The sequence below is a fragment of the Vigna unguiculata genome, unplaced genomic scaffold (assembly GCF_004118075.2).
Source record: "Vigna unguiculata cultivar IT97K-499-35 unplaced genomic scaffold, ASM411807v1 contig_106, whole genome shotgun sequence".
Classification (NCBI taxonomy): Eukaryota; Viridiplantae; Streptophyta; class Magnoliopsida; order Fabales; family Fabaceae; genus Vigna; species Vigna unguiculata.
Genome location: NW_021010812.1, coordinates 47,229 through 65,519, shown reverse-complemented (window position 1 = coordinate 65,519; position 18,291 = coordinate 47,229). Strand labels below are relative to the sequence as shown.

At 39.8% G+C, this 18,291-nt stretch overlaps 1 non-coding gene across 1 annotated transcript; it reads left to right on the top strand.

The window, feature by feature from the left end:
- The first annotated feature begins 11,774 nt into the window (after positions 1-11,774).
- Positions 11,775-11,881, top strand: LOC114171121. Its single transcript, XR_003601345.1, has one exon. It is a non-coding gene; the product is annotated as a small nucleolar RNA R71 (small nucleolar RNA).
- The last annotated feature ends 6,410 nt before the right edge of the window (positions 11,882-18,291 follow it).

Sequence of the window (18,291 nt, the reverse complement as noted above, 5' to 3'; positions counted from 1 at the left end):
CATAAATGCACACCTCTGGTGTAAGGCCCAATTATTTATGCCCATCTTATTGTAGAGGTTGCCCAATCTTTTGGGCCTAAATGGGGTTGGCCCAATTCAATTTCTGACCTAAGATACCCCAAAACCCTAACTTGTAACTACTCTTCGTAAAACAGATACCACACATCTCTTAGAGCAGGTGTCGTCATCCTCTGCTAGGGTTTGGAGTCGTCATAGCTTAGCAAGCTCAGCCTCATTCTTTCGTTCCGCGTAAGTCCCTCCCAACTCAAGCTCTATGTTCATTTTGATTCTTCCCTATGTTCTCAGTTAGAGCTTTCTAATGAGCTCGTTTTTGGAACTTGTCCCACTATTTTTCAGCTCACGAAACTGTCCCGTGAGCTATTTTCCCTCACTGTTCGAGTATCAAAGCCTTAGCTAACGTTTCTAGGTACGGGAAGTTAGGGTTCGAGTTTAAGTTGTGTTTTTATGCCTGTTCTTGAGCTTGCAAATTGTTTATATGGGTTAATCATTGTTCTTGGGACGTGAAATGCTTTGTGTGATTAGTTGGGGTTGAAAGATACATCTGTTGCAGGTGAGATCAAGGCGAGAACTGATAATCACGCCCAAGTGAGTCTGACTCGCCTAAGTGAGTCTGGCGGAGGCTGGCCCAAATCCTTTTTCGCGAAAGGTCGCCCAGGCGACCAGCTCATTATTTTGAGCGAGCGAACCACTCTCCGAGGCGAGAGGGGTCTCGCCTAAGCGAGATCCCGCGTTGGTTCCTGTTTCCTTTTCGAGCCCCCACCTAGGCGAATGGGGCTCGCCTGAGCGAGACTGTCTCACCTGAGCGAGACCCTTCAGCCTGAGCGAGGGATTGGGCGAGACAGTGCGTGGTTTGGTTGCTTGGTTGTCCTTGGATGATTTGTAATTGTTTGGGTATGCTTGATATGTTGAGATATATATATATATATATATATATATATATATATATATATATATATATATATATATATATATATATATATATATATATATATATAAATATAATGGATTGCCATGTATGTGTGACATAATTCATGAATGGAATGATGGATATCGTGGAAGCTTGGCATGTGAAATTAATGAGTGAGTTGGAATTAATGGGACATGGTATTGATATAAGATGAGACCTGATAGAGGCTGTGACCCACCAAATTAAAACATATTAAATGCAGTATGTGAAAGTGAACCAAGTCGTCTCCCAACGACCAATATTTTCATTCAAAGCTTTAATTTGATACGATCCTATCCAGGAAAGAGTATGATCGTTTCTGAATTTGAATCCTCAAGAGGCACGACACGAATAAATCAGAGAATAACGCGGAATAAGACAGAGATGGAGGACGCCACAATCTAGCAGATTGATAAGTCAAGTGAAGATTCGCCACAAAGATGTTAATCTTTGATAAGAACCAGAGGCCTAAGCCAAGAACAAAGAGAACCCTCTCTGTAATGAAAATCAAATTCAATATATGACTAAAAGTGTCTACAATAGTTTTTGATACCTCTATATATAGGTACACGAGTTTAAGAAAACCTAAGAACCCTACAAGAAGGACCAAACCAAAATATAAACTAATTTATAAGAGAAAGCCCAAAGCCCAAAAAAATAACTTATTTCCTAAAAGAAAACCCAAAGTTTAAAAATATAAATTAATTTCCTAATAATTATCCTTCAGGAGTGCTCCAAGCCATGATCTTCATATCCTTTGAATTTCCACTTGTAGTTGCTTGTAGTATCAAGAGTCTTGAATAAATATGATTTTTCAATCTCTTACTCCTTACCCTTGTCATAGGTCCTTTGAATTGTAAATGTTCATCTTTAAGTTCTTCTTGTATGGACTCTTGGGATAGTGCTCCATCATTCCCTCCTTCTTAAAGAGAATTTGTCCTCAAATTTGTCTCACTTGAAGATTCTTTATCATTCTCTCCTGTTTGGAGAGAATTTGACCCGAATTCTAGAAGGTCTTATGCACAAACACAAACATAAATCAAAGACACAAATCGAAAATAAAATAATAGAAATTCTACTAAATTGAAATTTGGATCCTGAAAGAGGTCAATCTCTTATTATAAAAGATTTGGAGTTCTACCTCCAGGGTCAAATACCCACCTGCACCAATCATCAAAGAATTTTAAATTAAAGATAAAATGCTCAAAGAAAAGAAAAGGAATATTGCTCAAACAAACAACCCAATTATAGGTATGACTTTGATCACCTGTAGGTTTGTTAGAAATGGGTAAACAAGCTAACTCATGAGCGTATATTTCTAAGCTTGTGTCTTTTTTTATCATCATTTCGTCTTCCCATTGTTGATCTCCTTGTTGCTTGATGAATAGCTCTTCCCTAAGTATCCTTTCGTCTTTCCATTATTGATGCCATTGCTCTTTGATGAATAAATCGTCCATAGACAATAAAACAATAAGAGGAAAGTTAGTACATTTTTTCATTGACAATTCATAATGCTCTCTTATTTATTTTTCTCTCTTTTCTTCCTTCTCTCTTTTTCTACTCTCTTCTTTCTTTACTTTTTCTCGCTCTTCTTTCTTTTTTCTCTATCCTTCTTCTTTCTCCTCTCTCGCTCTCTTCTTTTTCTCTCTTTTCTTCCTTCTCTCTTTTCCTACTCTCTTCTTTCTTTACTTTTTCTCTCTCTTTCTTCTCTTTTCTCTCTCCTTCTTCTTTCTCCTCTCTCTCGCTCTTTTCTTTCCCTACTTTTTCTCTCTTTTCTTTCTCGTCTCTTTCTCTCTTTTCCTTTGCTTCATTTTCTATAAGTGTTTCCTTCTCATGGACTCTTTTTAGCTTTCGCTCTTGCCTTCTTTTCAATACATCTAATTTTTGCATTGTCCTTTCTTCCTCCTCTCTCAAGTATGAAATGTAGTTCTTGAGGTCTTCATGAGTCATGGGACTTGCATCCCCATTAGGACATTGATGAGTTTCATGCCCATAGCCTTCACATTTGGAACATCTTAGTGTACTTGTCTTTGGCAATGATTTTCTAACAAGATTGTGCTTCCGTTTAATACTAGCAATCTTGCCAATTAGCTTTATAATTCTAGACTCCAAGGCATTAACGTCTGCTACCAATACCTCATAAACACTAGGTGTATCTCTACATGTCAGTCTCTTGGTACGTTCAAGTCCTTGAACCAAACGATCTTGGTTAGGAGTAGGATAATTTAAACCATATGTTAAACCAGTTCCAAAAGGATGCCTCTGTGGAAACATTTTTCATTACTCAATATTTGCTAATTCCTGCAAGAAAATGTTAGTATAATAAAATATATTTAGGACCTCACCACTCCACTAAGTGTTTCACTCAATTTTCCACTCATCTATCACACATATAGGCTTTTTCTTGAATGTACTCTCTTGCCTTTTACCACTCAAATTCCCTTTAGTGCTTGGCGAAGAACTCTAGTAGCTTAAGGAAAGAGTGAACAAACAATGTGAAGAAAGTTGCAAGATCTAAATCTTGACTTAAGAGGACAAAGAAGATTCAAAACACTAGACCAAACTTCAAGGAATTGTAAAGACACAAAACAAGAAAATTAAAATTAGAAAATAATAGGACTACCAAAGAGATTTAAATGAGACAACACAGAGACTCTAAGAGAAAGACTGATTGCAAGTAAATATCAATAAACCACAAATAAAATTGCAATAAAAGTTGTGTTGAACTCCCCCCCACCTTTTTTTGGATCCTTCTTTTTCTACTTTTTTTTTCCAATATATATTTGTTTCCTTTTGACTTGATCCACAATATTTTTTTTTTGTTGTATTCATATATTTTTTTGCAGTTCAACACAAAAACAAATTAAACAATTGATCCTTCAAACCCTCATACTCATGTAAATCAAAGTATGGGCACTTGAAAATCCCAAACACAATAACAAATAATTTCCACAAATCAAATGTAGAAATACACAATTTAAACAGAGAACAAAAAAGAAAAAAAAATAAATACGCCAAATAAAAAAACAAAAAATTCAACCAAATTGGAAACAACCTTAGGGGTTTTACTCCTTACAAAGGAAACAAACAAAATTTAAAACAAAACATAGAACAAAGACACATTAAAAATTGTAATTAATTTTTTTTTTGTTTCATATGACAGAAAAATAACATAGAAGAGGAAATTCAAACCAGATACCAGATGACACGATCCTATCCAGGAAAGAGTATGATCGTTTCTGAATTTGAATCCTCAAGAGGCACGACACGAATAAATCAGAGAAGAACGCGGTATAAGACAGAGATGGAGGACGCCACAATCTAGCAGATTGATAAGTCAAGTGAAGATTCGCCACAAAGATGTTAATCTTTGATAAGAACCAAAGGCCTAAGCCATGAACAAAGAGAACCCTCTCTTTAATGAAAATCAAATTCAATATATGACTAACAGTGTCTACAATAGTTTTTGATACCTCTATATATAGGTACATGAGTTTAAGAAAACCTAAGAACCCTACAAGAAGGCCCAAACCAAAACATAAACTAATTTATAAAAGAAAGCCCAAAGCCCAAAAACATAACTTATTTTCTAAAAGAAAACCCAAAGTTTAAAAATATAAATTAATTTCCTAATAATTATCCTTCAAGAGTGCTCCAAGCCATGATCTTCATATCCTTTGAATTTTCACTTGTAGTTGCTTGTAATATCAAGAGTCTTGAATAAATGTAATTTTTCAATCTCTTACTCCTTGCCCTTGTCATAGGTCCTATGAATTGTAAATGTTCATCTTTAAGTTCTTCTTGTATGGAATCTTGGGATAGTGCTCTATCACAATTTCCAGACGAACACAACAATACAACACAAAGGGGGGGGGGTTGGCAGACAAATTTAGAATTCTAATCAACAGATTAAATTGAATGCAAAGAGTGATTAAAATCGTATTGACATCCTTGATTGAAACTCAAATTCACTTATCATAGGCCACCAAATTAACACCTCTGCCTTCTCTCAATCCACTAGATAATAATCTACTAAGCGAAAATTACAATCTAGCTTCATTATGCAATTAAGCAAAGCACACATCCTTAAATTCGTGACAGCCAAGTTACATAAATTAAGCATGAACATAACTTAACCAAAACACATGCAATTACTCTGTAAATTAAGCACAAACAGATTCATCACAATGCATTCCCGAATTAGAACAAAGAGATATGGCAGATGTCACAAGTAAGCACAACTTCAAAGCTTTATTGCATTTTGTATCAAGGAGTCAATACACGAAATTAGCTAGACATGGAAATGAGCAATTAGACACCACAATTCTGGAATCACAAAAACAGAATCAAAAACCCCTAACTTATGAAATCTGAAAAACGCAAATTAAGAGCAAAAAGAGAGATTTCAAAGCTTCAATGGAATGCAAAACGGTGTTATCATATATAAATGCGAAAACCCCATTAATGGGTGTTGTTCCAAGTGTATAAAACCCACAAAACGAACTTCCCAAGCAAGAAAACAAATTCAAAACGTAAAACCCTCAATGGGTGCTGTCAAATATGCATAAAAACGGTAAAAATGAGCCAAAAATGTGAAAAACCGCAAGCGGCACGTCCATGGAAGCTTGGAGAACGAAAATGGAGGTTTTGAAGAGAGGTTGAAGATGATGGAGCGGCTGGTCTTCCCCATGCAGACCTAATTTCGTGGTCATATCACCCCTGCCACTCAGAATTACAAAACTGCCATTATGAGCTGCAGAATTACAAAAATGCCACTCTGGGCCTCAAATTTTGACCCATTGACTTTGCTGACGTGGAAATGACATGGAAATGATGTGGAAATGATGTGGTGACTCTCTTCAACTGAATATTGACGTCCAAGCTCCAAAATTGCTTCACCCAAATACCTAAAAATAATTAAAAACAAAAATTAGGCCAAATAATGTGAAATTAGTCTAAATTCGGAACAGTGGCCCAATAAAGCCCAACAGATGAAAAACACTCTAAAGATGAACAATTAAGCACTAATCAACTGTCTAATGGGTACACAAAGGCTAGTGGAATGGAAGATAATAATGACTCATCAAAATCGACCACACTTACCCTTTTGCACTCTTGGGCAAAATTAAAGAGTAAAGGAAAGCAAGGACATCACAAACATAACAAGAGAGACAAAAGGACACAAGACAAACAGACACATGACAAACAGACTCGACACAGACAAATGGAAACACATCTAACACAGAAGGATTCAAAGCTGCAAGGTATCCATGAACATCATCCAAGCAATTCAAAACATGTCAAGTACTCAATTCAGCTCAAGGAGAGAATTGAAAGCAACATAACCTCACGAAATATGCACTGTATCACTCAAATCTCTAGGCTACTGTTTACTCTCAAAGCACCCCTGAAAAACAAACATCAAAGATACTTGGCAAGCCTCTAGAACCAACAACCAAACCAGAAACACACGCATGTCAAGATCAGAAGGACTTTTCAAGGTTGTAATGGGGCTGAGGACAAGGTGTGGAACATATGGATAAGTAGCTAAGCAACCAAGGAAATAGAGGAGCAATGGGGAATAAGTCTCAATCAATGATGAAAGTAATCCCAAACACCAATACTTCCAACTTCGGTTCTCACACAATGCTCAAATCCAAACTCCTTTTTATTTCTTTTCTTTATTCTCTTTCCTTTTCTTTTTGTTTTCTCTCTCTTTTTTTTTCTTTTCTATACAAAGAACATGCAGAGAAACAACAATTTTGAAATCTTACTTTGGTGTACAAATGAGCAATTCCAAGAACCAACAATAAGTGCACGCACAACCAGACCACACTTAATTGAGCACCCATTCTCAAAACAATTCCAAAGCTCCAAAATTTCCTAATGTAGGAATAATCATGGTTTTTCAAGCTAAGGGCTTGTAATGAGTTGTAGAACAATGAAAGGGTATGCAAGCTCAAAAAGGGGTATCAACGGAAACAGTTCAAGGTAGGCTCATCTGGCTATAGGCTCACAGAACAAAATTGCCTAAATCATATCCCAACATGCATGTGAATCAGAAAAGCATTCAGAAAGAGTCAAGCCAAGGCCACTATGCAAGCATTCAAGAGGCATATATCACTCAATCAAAGAACAGAGAGTGGCTCAAATTCTCACACAGGTAAAATAATTCCAAAAGCAACTTGACATGCAAAGAGAAAGTAAGGATATCAGTCCACAGAGTAACCAACAACTCATCCTCCAAGAGTGAAGTGATTTTCCAAACAGAAAGCAAAAACATAACATTGACTAACACAAATTAACAAAAATGAAACAAACAAACGGAAACAACAACAAACAGACAGACTTGGACAAGTGCAATAAAAGTAAAGAAGAAGGGGAAAGAAAACTCCCTGAATCATGGTGAAACAGCAGTGGGGTCAAGCAGGGAAGTTTCCTCCACAACAGTATCCACCAAGGCAGGATTGCTAAGGAATGGCTTCAGACGATGCCCATTCACTTTGAAGCTCTTACCGGTGGACTGGCTTTTGATTTCAACTGCACCATAAGGATAAACATTAGTAACAACAAAAGGACCAATCCACTTTGATCGCAACTTACCTCTCATGAGTCCAAGTCTGGAGTTATACAGTAAAACTTGCTGACCAACAATAAACTCCTTTCTAGCTATGGAGCTATCATGGAATTTCTTGGTCTTCTCCTTGTAGTACATAGAGTTCTGATATGCCTCCAAACGGATCTCATCTAACTCGTTCAACTACAGCTTCCTTTCCTCCCCAGCTTGATCAAGAGAGAAGTTGCATGACTTGACAGACCAGTATGCTCGATGCTCTATCTCCACTGGAAGGTGGCAAGGCTTACCAAAGACAACCCGATAAGGAGACATCCCTATAGGTGCCTTATAAGCAGTCCTGTGAGCCCATAGAGCGTCCTCAAGTCTATTGCTCCAATCCTTCCTGTTGGGCTGCACAATCTTCTCCAAGATCCTCTTGATTTCTCTATTTGAGATCTCGGCTTGCCCATTAGTTTGAGGGTGATATAGTGTAGAAAGTTTGTGCACGACCCCATACTTTTGAAGCAAAACCCCTATGGATCTGTTGTAAAACTGGGTGCCCTGGTCACTAACAATAGCTCGAGGAACTCCAAACCTGCAAAATATGTTAGACCTAACAAAGTCCACAACAACTCGAGTATCATTAGTTCTAGTGGCTTTGGCTTCCACCCATTTTGAAACATAATCAACAGCAAGCAAGATGTAAGTGAAACCAAAAGAGACAGGGAAAGGGCCCATGAAATCTATACTCCAGACATCAAACACCTCACAAAATAGCATGGTTGTTGAGGCATCTGTTGTCTCCAAGAAATGGCTCCTCCTGCTCGTTGGCATTCCTCACATGTGCTACATATCCTCCACGCATCTTTGAAGATGGTGGGCCAATAAAATCCGCAATCTAGCACCTTGCGAGTTGTCCTCTGTGTGCCAAGGTGACCACCAGGTGTAGATGAATGACAAAATTTGAGGACCGAGTCAATCTCATGGTCCAGAATGCATCTCTTGGTAACCTGATCATTGCACATTTTCCACAGATAGGGGTCATCCCAAATGTAATACCTAGCATCGCTCTTGAGTTTATCACATTGAGCTCTTGATGCTAGGGGAGGAAAAATAGAAGCAGCAAGATAATTAACAATGTTAGCAAACCAAGGTGAGGAAGAAGTAGAGACTGTCAACAAACTTTCATCGGGAAAGTCATCCCAGATTGGTGAAGCATCATCAGTAGACCTCTCAATCTTGCTTAGGTGGTCTGCAACTAGGTTTTGTGTTCCGCTCCTATCACGGATCTCCAAATTGAATTCTTGGAGCCAGAGCATCCATCTTATCAGCCAAGGTTTTGATTCTGCCTTCTTCATCAGCTACTTAAGAGCTGCATGGTCAGTAAACACAACAACAAGAGAACCAAGCAGATAAGATCAAAACTTTTCAAGTGCAAAAACTACCGCAAGGAGCTTCTTTTTTGTTGTGGTGTAGTTTGCTTAGGCAGCATCTAATGTCCTGGAGGCGTAGTAGATTACCTTCGGTTACTTATCAATCCTTTGAGCTAGAACAACCCCCAATGCATTATTGGATGCATCACACATAAGCTCAAATGGGGCTGTCCAGTCGAGCGCCTAAATGATTGGAGTTGTGGTCAGGGCCTTCTTGAGGCAATCAAAAGCCTATTTGCATCCTTCATCAAAGATGAAGTCAACATCCTTTTGCAGTAGGTTGGACAGTGGAAGGGCTTTTTTGCTGAAATCTTAAATGAAGCGCTTGTAAAACCCTGCATGGCCAAGAAAAGAACGAACCTCTCGCACAGAAGAGAGGTAAGGCAATTGTGAAATAATTGAGATCTTGGCAGGGTCAACTTCAATGCCCTTTTTTGAAATTATGTGCCCCAATACTATGCCTTGTTCTACCATGAAATGACATTTCTCAAAATTGAGAACAAGGTTAGATTGGATGCACCTGTTTAAAACTCTGTCCAAACAATCCAAACATGCATCAAATGAGGACCCATATACAATAAAGTCGTCCGTAAACACCTCTATGCATTTTTCAAGAAAATCACTAAAAATGCTAAGCATACACCGCTGGAAAGTGTCGGGGGCATTGCAGAGGCCAAACGGCATCCTCCTATAGGCAAAAGTGCCAAAAGGGCAGGTGAATGTGGTTTTCTCTTGGTCCTCAGGTGCAATGTGAATTTGAAAATAACCAGAAAACCCATCAAGAAAGCAATCATGGGACTTACCTGCCAAGCGCTCAAGCATCTGATCAATAAAAGGCAGGGGGAGTGGTCTTTTCTGGTTTCTTGATTTAGCCTTTTGTAGTCAATGCAAACTCTCCAACTGTTTTGCACTCTTGTTGGAATCAACTCCACTTTTTCATTCTTGACTATAGTGAGGCCTGTCTTCTTTGGAACAACATGGAAGGGGTTAACATCCAGAGACTCAAACTCAGTAGATTCAACATTATCCACATCATATTCAGCATCATCAGAATCAGAATCAGAATTAGAATCAAGATAACTCAGGCACAGATGACTCAGGCACAGATGAATGTTTTAATGCATGCAGAGAGTTTAAATCAGAAATCAATCCATCAACAACATCATCAATAATATCCACGTGAAAAACAAAATGATCCTCAAAAGGATGTTTCATGGCATCCAGAATGTTAAATCGCACAACAATATCATCAAACTCCATGGACAAAGTACCTGCATGGACATCAATTTTGGTTTGTGCAGTTTTAAAAAATGGTCTGCCTAAAATGATTGGTGCAGAACCATGTGAAAATCCCTCTTCCATATCAAGAATGTAAAAATCAACAGGGAAAATCAATTCACCAACACGAACCAAAACATCATCAACCAAACCTGCGGGGTGGGCAACACTTCTATTTGCCAACTGAATCACCACACTCGTAGGTTGTAGGGGTCCAAGAGAAAGAGATTTAAAAATAGACAGAGGCATTACATTTATTTAAGCACCAAGATCAAGCATTGCATTTTCAAATTTATTGTTACCTATGATGCAGGGTACACAAAATGTACCTGGGTCCTTGCACTTCTCAAGAATCTGAGGAACAGATTTACCTATCAATGCTGACACATTTCTGCCCATGCTGATCTTTTCGTTTCCCTTTAGCCTCCTCTTATGCTTGCATAGCTCCTTCAAGAACTTTGCATATCTGGGAATCTGTTTAATGGCATTCAACAGAGGTATGTTCACCTCCACCTTCCTGAATGTTTCTAAGATCTCCCTATAAACCTCTTCCATCTTTTTGCTTAGAATGGATCTTGGAGGGAAAGGAAGAGGTATGGAAGGTGCAACAGTAGAGGTGGAAGGTGTAGAAGTCACACCAGATGTGGAAGGACCAGCTACATGAGCATCACGCTTTCTCTGAAGTGTGGCAGGGTCGACTTCCTTTGAAGGTGTAGGCTCAGAAGTGGGAACTTCAATGTTCTTCCCAGATCTCAACGTAATGGCACTCACATTCCTCGGATTTTCCACCGTTTGTGATGGAAGCTTGTCAGAATTCTGAGCCTGTGCCTGGTTTAGCTGAGTGGCCATCTGCCCCATTTGATTTGTCAAACTCTGGATTGAGGCCCTAGTCTTCTGCTGGAATTGCATATTTTGAAGGGTCATCATCCTGACTAACTCCTCCAATGAAGTAGAAGAAAAAGGTGCAGGTGCTGCAGCAGGAGTTGGTGTGGGTACAGGTGGAACATGAGCAGGTTGTGGTGCAAGTGCAACTCTTTGGTTAGGGTGATTCCTCCATCCTGGATTATATCTATTTAACAAATCATGGTTCTGTTGTTGATGTTGGTGCCTATTGTTGTTGAAAATATTTGCTGCATAGGCCTGAGGGGTATCCACTGGTATAGAAGAAGAAGCAGCCGCCTGTTGTTGCAATACTGGGCAAGAGTCTGTAAAATGATCAACAGATGTACAAAGGCCGCAAACTCTTGCAGCTGGAGCTCTCTGATTGGAAGCAAGTTTGTTGACCAGTGTGGTAAGAACATCAATCTTACTTTCCAACTTCTTCGTGTACTCGGCTGCTCCTACATCATGAACACCTCTAACAACTATGGCATCACTCCTTGTGCCAAATTGTTGAGAATTTGAAGCCATGTTCTCTATTAGTTGCTTGGCTGCAACTGAGGTTATGTTACCAAGGGCACCACCACTTGTGGCATCAATCATATTTTGATCCATGTGGTGCAGACCTTCATAAAAATACTGCTGAAGGAGATGTGCAGAGATCTGATGGTGTGGGCAGCTTGAACAGAGATTCTTGAACCTCTCCCAGTACTCATAAAGGGTCTCCCCAGATTGCTGCTTGATGCTAGAAATCTCCTTCCTTATGGCTGTTGTCCTTGAAGTAGGGAAGAACTTGGCAAGGGATAATCTCTTCAGGTCATCCTAGCTTGTGATGGACCTGGGTGCTAAGTAGTACAGCCAGTCTTTCACATTACCCTCCAAAGAATGAGGGAAAGCCTTCAAGTATACATGGTCCTCTTGGACATCTGCAGGCTTCATGGTGGAACAGACGACATGAAACTGCTTCAAGTGTTTGCACGGGTCCTCACCTGCAAGACCATGAAACTTTGGCAACAAGTGTATTAAACCAGTTTTCAGCACATATGGAACCTCCTCCTCAAGGTATTGAATGCATAAACTATCATAAGTGAACTCTGGTGCAGTGAGCTCACTCATGGTTCTCTCATGAGGTGGAGGAGGTTGAGCCATATTATCAGTATGAAAATTAAAATGCTCAGAATAAACAGTATGCTCAGAATGCAAAGAATGAGGAGTGTCATGAATGTGATGAGAATCATAAGAGTCAGGAAAAGTCACTGAATATTTAGCATGCAAAGATGGATTCCTAAGATGTCTACTTCCTCTGTGGAATGTCCTATCAATCTCAGGGTCAAATGGTTGTAATTCACTTGGGTTTCCCCTAGTCATGCACCAAAAAACATGAATTCTAGTGATATTGGCATAACATAGGGTATAACTACAAGTATACTCAAACGACCTCCAAATGACTTGAAAATTTGTAGGATATTCCTTTGAGTGGTCAAACAGAAGCACAAAAAATATCAGATCAAAAATCAAAGCACAAGTATTTTTAACAATTTTTCAAAAGTGGAAAAAATGAAGAAAAATCACAAAAAAAGATTGCTTAAATGTAGAAAATGGCATTTTCTGGAAAATCTGAGTTTGGATACTGGCAAAGTCGTTTTTGACAAGGTGGGAAATCAAATTCCACCTCAAATGCATATAAAATAATAGTGATTCTGATAACCAGAGAAAAAGTTATGGTCCTCTAAAGTTTCACTAAAAATCAGTCCAAATTTTTTTTGAATCTCTTAACTCAGACTATACCAACTGCTCCAGCTATTTTTCCTATCAAGTTCAATGTCTTAGAAGTGGGGGGAAAAAATTTCGAGTCAAAACAAGCACCGTAGCTACTAGAACAAAAATCCAGAAGTTAAATGCCAGATTCGGACACTATTCATACACTATTCACTACTACAAATGACACTATTCATGTGCACCGCGACACTATTCACTACACTACACAGAAACACACAGGAATGGAAACAGGCACTGAACTTAACACAACATTAACATCACAATGAACATATACCAACTCAACTACACTTGAACTACACATACCAAAACACAGAACACAAACACATTGAAAATTTTACTTTGAACGAAACGATTGGTCCCCGACAACGGTGCCAAATTTGATAGAGGTCGTACCCCACCAAATTAAAACATATTAAATGCAGTATGTGAAAGTGAACCAAGTCGTCTACCAACGACCAACATTTTCATTCAAAGCTTCAATTTCCAGACGAACACAACAATATAGCACAAAGGGAGGGTTGGCAGACAAATTTAGAATTCTAATCAACAGATTAAATTGAATGCAAAGAGTGATTAAAACCGTGTTGACATCCTTGATTCAAACACAAATTCAATTATCATAGGCCACCAAATTAATACCTCTGCCTTCTCTCAATCCACTAGATAATAATCTACTAAGCGAAAATTACAATCTAGCTTCATTATGCAATTAAGCAAAGCACACATCCTTAAATTCGTGACAACCAAGTTACATAAATTAAGCATGAACATAACTTAACCAAAACACATGCAATTACTCTGTAAATTAAGCACAAACAGATTCATCACAATACATTCCCGAATTAGAACAAATAGATATGGCAGATTTCACAAGTAAGCACAACCTCAAAGCTTCATTGCATTTTTTATCAAGGAGTCAATACATGAAATTAGCTAGACATGGAAATGAGCAATTAGACACGACAATTCTGTAATCACAAAAACAGAATCAAAAACCCCTAACTTATGAAATCTGAAAAACGCAAATTAAGAGCAAAAAGAGAGATTTCAAAGCTTCAATGGAATGCAAAACGGTGCTATCATATATAAATGCGAAAACCCCATTAATGTGTGTTGTTCCAAGTGTATAAAACCCACAAAACGAACTGCCCAAGCAAGAAAATGAATTCAAAACAAAAAACCCTCAATGGGTGCTATCAAATATGCATAAAAACGGTAAAAATTAGCCAAAAACGTGAAAAACCGCAAGGGGCACGTCCATGGAAGCTTGGAGAACGAAATTGGAGGTTTTGAAGAGAGGTTGAAGATGATGGAGCGGCGGGTCTTCCCCATGCAGACTTAATTTCGTGGTCATATCACCCATGCCACTCAGAATTATGAAATTGCCATTATGAGCTGCAAAATTACAAAAATGCCACTCTGGGCCTCAAATGTTGACCCATTGACTTTGCTGACGTGGAAATGACATGGAAATGATTTGGCGACTCTCTTCAACTGAATATTGACGTCCAAGCTCCAATATTGCTTCACCCAAATACCTAAAAATAATTAAAAACAAAAATTAGGCCAAATAATGTGAAATTAGTCCAAATTCGGAACAGTGGCCCAATAAAGCCCAATATATGAAAAACACTCTAAAGATGAACAATTAAGAACTAATCAACTGTCTAATGGGTACACAAAGGCTAGTGGAATGGAAGATAATAATGACTTATCAAGGCCCTATACTCATGGGGTGGTAATGACCAGTGGTATGGGTTCAACATGTGATACGAATGAGGTGTTATTTTTTAGAGGTTGACATGGAATTGTAAGCATGATTGGTATTCTCTTATTGTTGATTTATGATTGTTGGGTCCGTGTCAGTGTGTAATTCCTTGGAGTGTCTTGGTGAGGCCTCAATGGTTGCGCTTCAGTGGTCGGGACGTAATTCCATGGCCCGTGTTAGTGGGTGTCCATGGTGGTGCCCCATCTGTATAACTAGGTAAGGATTCAAGGTAAGGTTGCATCCTGACACTCTAAGGAATTAATTAGTCTCACCTAGAGCGGACTGACTCCTGTGGTGAGAGTAGCAGGAGGCCTGAAATTCACTAAGGGCTAACCTTGTGGTGAGGGAAAATTGATGCATCGTAACACTTATAACACATAGTTTGGGGGTGAGCAGAGGTATCCACCACAAGTGCAAGCATCCGCTGAATCCGGTGAAAGTATATTTGACTGTATGATGAAAATGTTGTTAGCTCTAGCTTACCCTGTTTGTTGTATGGTTGTCTTGTATGTGGTTTTTATTTCTTGCGATGATCATCAATTTAATTGATGGGAGCAGATGGGCGAGGTTCCCGCGGTCAGCAAGGAAATGGCGATTCCGCTGCTTAGCCATCTGGGCTGGACTTTATGTTTCTTTGTTTCATGGGTTTTCTTTAGGGCTACAGCCCATGTATTTATCTGGTTTCCATTGGCATCGTGGTGAGCCCAGTTTGTAGGAGTTGTGTTAAGGACCCTAGGACTACTCTACATTACTATTTTGTGTGACATGTCTTTTAATTTCGCTTAATAATTAAATGGGACGTTACATTTATGGTATCAGAGCGGTCATTCCTTAGGTCTATGGACTTGGATGTCCGCTTAGCTTTCTCTGTGCCTTCTGAGTGTTCTTAGTTAAATTCTTGCCTTATTCGAGCCTAACCAAGTGATTTTTTTGTGTGTCAGTGAACTATGGCACCTCCTTGTAGGACTTCACAATCGTCCCAGGGTGACTTGCTCGATATCGCCAGGGCAATAGAGGCGATGGTGGCTGCCATGATGCAGCAAAGCACATCGATGATGCAGCAACATGAGACAGCGATGCAGCGACAGGCGGCGTCGCTTGAGCAACAACAAGCAGTGATGCAACAGATGGAGGTTGCACGTGTGGCTGCCGAGGATGCTCATAGGTAACATATGGAGGCCCTCCGCCAACTGGAAGAGAACATGGTGACTGCCCCAGTGTTTGGCCCGCAGCCACGACCACCAGTCAGGGAGTTGAGTCTGGAAGACTTCCTGAAACACCATCCCGTGAAGTTCAACCGGAAGACGAGCCCAGACGCACCAAACCAGTGGCTGAAGGATCTGGAGAGGATCTTTGATGCAAAAACATGCCCAGCGGAGAACATGTTAGCTTTCACAGTATACATGCTCACCGGGGAAGCTGAGCACTGGTGGACCAGTACCAAATCCATCATGGAGGAGAGAGGCGAGTCGGTGACGTGGGAGGCCTTTAGGGGGAAATTCCTCTCGGAATATTTCCCAGACAGCATTCGATATGCCAAGGAGGTGGAATTCCTCCAACTGACCCAAGGAGGGAAGACGGTAACCGACTATGCTGAGAAGTTCAAGCACCTCAGCCACTTTTATACCTTGCCGCTCGATGAGGAGTGGAGATGCCGGAAATTCGAGAACGACCTCAGGGGAGATATTCGCTTGATGGTAGCACTGTGATGAGTTCAAATTTTTGCCCTCATTTAATATTTAAATTTGGGGATTTAATTGAATTTTTTGTGCTTAAAGATTGATTTAATTAGGATTTGTGATTATTGGATTTATTGAGTAAGTTTGGTAAAAGTGGCGTAAAAATTGATTTTAGTTGCATAAAATATTATTGGACATTCTAACGTTTGTTAATGCAGCTGGAATTTATTTTTGGTCAATTAATAGTGTGATTTTAAAATATTCAAAGTTACAAAATAAGTCCAAAATCAAGAAATTCTGAAAAAGAATAAATCAGGAGCGAAATGCACCCCCAGATTTTATTTGCACACACCTGCAAAGTGGACCACCAAAAACCTGTTCTGCACCCCAAGTTTTCACTAAGTTGCACCCCTCCTACCACTTCAACTCCACTCAACCAGATCATGCCATGTGGCAATCCCCACCTTTTAAAATTAGCCAACCATAAGCTGCCACATGTCATAATCCTCCACTCACCAAATTGACCACTCAGATTCTGCCACGTCATCATCTCCTCCATCTCACTCATGAAACCCTAACCCTAATTTTCTTCTCTCCTTCCACCACCATGACAGCCGCCGCCGCACCTCCTCACCTCGCCGGCCACCACTGCATCACCATCACACCATTGCCGGCGACGCACCAACAGCGACAGCACCACCAATCTGCAGCAACAGCGGCGCAACCATCTTCCTCCTTCGCACCATCTCCATCACCACCGCAACTGCACCGTGCCGCCTCCGTCTTCTCCGCACCACGACGCACCATCGCCAAGCCGGAAACCACCGCGAGTTCATCTTCTCCGCGAGCGCGAGCAACCAGCGCATCTCCATCGAGCTTCGCACTCCACCATCTTCATTCACGCCTGCACCCGCGAATCCAGATTCCGCGAGCAGCACCGCCTCCATCTTCTCTGCGCAGCCGTGAGCGAGAACGGCCATAACAGTAGCGGAAACCACAACCATTGCGACGCAGCAGCGAACACCTTCAGATTCGACCACCACCAGCGCCTGCACCTGCATCTGCACGAACCAGTTTCGTTCACGTACCTGTCCTCGTCGGAAACGCTGCTGAACCACCATGGAAGCACCTACAGGAATCACGAAGCCGCCACGCAAACGCAACAGTAGCCAAGTCGCCGGAGTAGCCACCACATCGGAGCAGCCGCGCCGTCACGAGGGAGGGAGAAGAGTGTGAGAGTGAAACCGTAATTCTGGAAAGTGCACTCTGCGCCACGTGTCAGCATCTGATTGGCAGTCAACTGGTCAAACTCTGGTCAACTGGTCAAACTCTGGTCAAATTCTGGTCAATTTTGTAAAAATGCTTAAATAAGAGGGGCATAATTGGAAATTGGACAGGAATTAAGTTGCTAATTAATTAAATAAAAATAAAAGATTTTAGCAACTGATAGATAAAGCCCAAAGTCCAGTGGAAGCTTATATAAATAGACTTAAGGGAGCAGAAGCGGGAGGACTTACAATTTACAACTTACAGCTTAGACACTTAGAACTCTCTGGTTTTTGTAGATACCGTCTCCACCACATCTCTCATTCTTTTCTTTTATTTTCTTTCCTTCATCATATTATCATGTATTCCATCAAAGCCATGGAGGGCTAAGCTTTAAGGGTTGATTCCACTATAATTTCTTAAATGGATTCTGAGGTTAGATGAATTTATATGTTTTGTTATTTTGATTATTGTTGTGGTTTTTGTTTATCTATGTCATTTGCTTCTTAATTGAATAGAAAATAATGATTTTAAATCTACATGCATGCTAATCATATGAGTTAAAAGGTTTTTAAATTAAATTGAGACTTTACTTTGATTTTGTTTAGAAACTTTCATTTGATTAGATAAGTTTTTGCCAATAATTGAGACTTTAATTTGATTAGAGGTAATTACTTTAACTAAAA